Here is a 3264-nt window from a genome sequence, read left to right as displayed (position 1 = left end):
ATAACCACCAGGCCAGCACATGTGCCTAAGTGTTGGCAGCAATATTTATATATAAACACGATGTGCCTAGATGCAGCGACCCAGAACAGCAGGGTGCTTGAAGGGACTCTGGGAATCATTAAAAGCAGCCCTCTTCACAAGTGTGAACTCTGCTCTTTTAGGTCAGGAGGGTAGATTAAGAAAACGTGGACATTGCTCCTTTGCTTTGTTGGGTCATAAGTTTTTAAAACGTTTTATCGGGTCTTGCCCTGCCCACCTGCGGCTCTCCTGCCCAGGCTGGGAGGCTCATATGTGGGGATCTCTGGACCAGGACCCCCTGAATGATTGTGGGGACTGGATGGGCAGTGAGGAAGGCAGCAAAGAGGTCACCCGTGGCAGTGAGAGTGTTGGAGGTGATGGGGACCGTGAGTTTTCAAGAGGCCCTGGCCATCTACCCTCCCTGTGGTCAGAGCAAGATCATCCTGTCAGATGAGGGCAAGATGTATAGCCAGAACAAACTCTAAGGAAATCCAGAGAAATTCTGTCCAAATTGAAGGACCAAGTATCCAAGGACAAGGTGTTCCAGACGATGGCTACCATAGCTTCGGCACGGCTCACATCTCTACACCTTCTTTGTAGGCCAACCTGGGTCCTTCTGACCCTCAGGCCACTGAGCTTTTCCAATTCTGGTCAAGGAACTCTGGACCACTGTGGAATGTTCTAGACGTGAAACCATTCTCACAGGCACCATTCTCCGTGGTGTCACTGACTCCCCCCATCTACTGACCTAGCCCTCTTACACCTGCCCCTACCCTCTCCATCTCCCCCACCTGGCAGGCTCAGGCCCTGCGCTCTGTGTCCCTGCAGCTCGTGGAGTTCTCGTTTGTGGAGATGCTGGATGTAGCTGATTGGTTCCAGAGGGACCTGTTTGTTCACATCAGTCAGCAATGTCCCAGGCCTGGAGGGCATGGACATGTGGCAGATTAACGACAAATTCTCTAAGGAAAAGGGCGGCCTCTGGGAGCTGTATGACCAACGGCCACCCCATGCCTTCTTCCTGGTCAACTTCTGGACAGATCTGAAATGAGCCCCAAGTGGTGGGAAGGCAGGGAACAATGGAAGCATTGATGGTTTCTATGGGGTGAAGCAGCCAGTATGAGAGTGGGGAGCTCATGACACTTAACTGCTCCTCCAAGGTCTACTCCTTTGACAAGCAAGTGGTGGAGAAGGGAGAGATGAGCTGGCTCAGCTGGAGGACGGGCGCTTTGGGCACCACATCCTTCAGTCTCCCATGTGTGAGTACTTGGTTAACTTCCTGCACAAGCCAAGACAGTTGCTCAAGCGCTACATGGTGAACAGTGTCCTGGAAAATGCCACCATCATCCAAGTGGTGACGAACAGGGACACTCAGGGACTGCTGCTGTGCACTGCCTATGTCTCCACCAGTGAACACAGAGCCCAACACCACATCTACTGCCTGGTCAGGGACTGATGGCACCCCATCGCTGGGTTTTTTTTCAGAACCCCTCCCCCTCCCAGAAAGGACCTTAGGCTCTCCATAGGGTCTCTTTGGGGGGGGGTCATGATCAAAACAAAACAAAAATCCTGGTCTTGGAAGAGTGAGCAATGGGGGCTGGTTCCCTTTAGAGGGGAACACACCAAAACTTGGTTATTGAGCTGAGTTTGAGGTTAGATCCCCAGTACGAGAACCTCAAAGGGAACATTTAACATCAGGGCATCAGGGACTGGGGACTGGTGACAGGAATGCACACTTACAGGTACAGTGCTGGCCTCTCACTTCTACAGGGGCCTCTCCTTACTCTTCTGGAAAAGGGAGCTGGGCTGTGCTGCCTTGTGCCCTTTCTGTTTTACAGTTATCCTGCCCCCCCATGTCTGCCTCTCCCCCACACCCTTTTTCCGTGATCTGTGATGTCACAAATTGAAGACAATGGTTTCTCAACTGGGGGCAGAGTGAAGTGGGACCTGGAAAAGAATTAATATAAGGAGATATGTATACAGAGCATTAAGGATGTAATCTTATCGCAGCTAGGCAAACAGTGGGGTGAGTTTTTTAATCTTGTCCCCATTTTAAGTGAGCCTTGGACCACCCTTCACCTCCCTTTCCCTGAGAGTGGTGGTTTACGCTTGAAGGAGAATAAAACTTTTTTTTTTAAGTTTTAACATTTTTTAAATTCTAGCAATTTCTGGATAAGACATTTTTAAATGCTTGATCCAACTACAAAGCAGGGGCAGGGGGTAGGGAAACCCCTATGCTAGAAATTTAGAGAGAAGTCCACGGAAGCTAAACTGTCCTTGAGGGTATTAGAGCCCTCCCAAGTCCCACCAAAAGCTACAGGAACTGCAGTTCCATTGCTAACATTGAGAAAGTATTGGGCCCCAAAACTTAGGCCACCATAAGAAGCAGAAGCTAAGAATCTTGCATAGAAGGAGTTGTAATAATCTTTACATCTTGAAAGAATTGAAAATCTCTGAAACAATAATGGAACACATGTGACATGAAAACAGAAGGGGATTATTTCAGGATAAGAGGAAACAAGCAAGAGAAAGAAGCAAGCGACACAGGGAGGGGCACTGGGGGAAAAGGATGGATCCAAGTAAAGTATAATGATTTTTAGGTATGAAAACACCATAATGAAACCCATTATTTTGTATGTCAACTTACAAATTTTGAGTGTTTTAGAAGAAAGGGAAAAAAAAAAACTACTCTCACACTAGCACCAGGCCAAGCTTATCCACCGTGGCTAAGGAGGCAAACTCAACAGAAAAGCAAGGGATTCCACAGTGTGGTGGTTTGAGTGAGAACGGGCCCCATATGCTCCTACAGTTGAACGCTTGGTCCCCACTTGGTGGAACTGTTTGTGAATGATTAGGAAGTGTGTGTGACCTTGTTGAAAGAGGGTCTCTATGCATGGACTTGAAGGGTATAAAAGCCCATATCATTTCTAGTTAGCTCTCTCTGCCTCCTGCTGTGGATCAAGATGTGTGCTCTCAGCTGTGCCTCCATGCTTTCTTGCTGCCATGCTGCCTGGCTTGATGGTCCTGGGCTCTAGTGCCCTGGAACTGTGAAACCCAAACTAAATGTTTTCTTTTATAAGTTGTCCTGACTATGGCGTCCCTTCACAGAATTAGGAAAGGAACTAAGAAATGCAGTGATGTCATCAGACACAACTGACTTGACTTTTCAGTGTGGAAACTCACATGACCAATTTTTTTTTATTTTATTTCACTAATTTATTCAGATTACAACTCAATTGTTATCCCATC

The 3264-nt window shown here is 47.8% G+C and overlaps 1 pseudogene across 1 annotated transcript; it reads left to right on the top strand.

Moving 5' to 3' along the window:
* Positions 1-201: 201 nt before the first annotated feature.
* LOC311599178 (transcriptional enhancer factor TEF-4-like) lies at positions 202-1471 on the top strand (annotated as a pseudogene). The gene has a single exon. The product of its transcript is annotated as a transcriptional enhancer factor TEF-4-like (transcript).
* The last annotated feature ends 1793 nt before the right edge of the window (positions 1472-3264 follow it).

The sequence above is a fragment of the Acomys minous genome (assembly GCF_964271855.1).
Source record: "Acomys minous genome assembly, chromosome: 6".
Lineage (NCBI taxonomy): Eukaryota > Metazoa > Chordata > Mammalia > Rodentia > Muridae > Acomys > Acomys minous.
The sequence above is the reverse complement of the archived record's forward strand: the minus strand, read 5'-3'. Positions and strand labels throughout refer to the sequence as shown.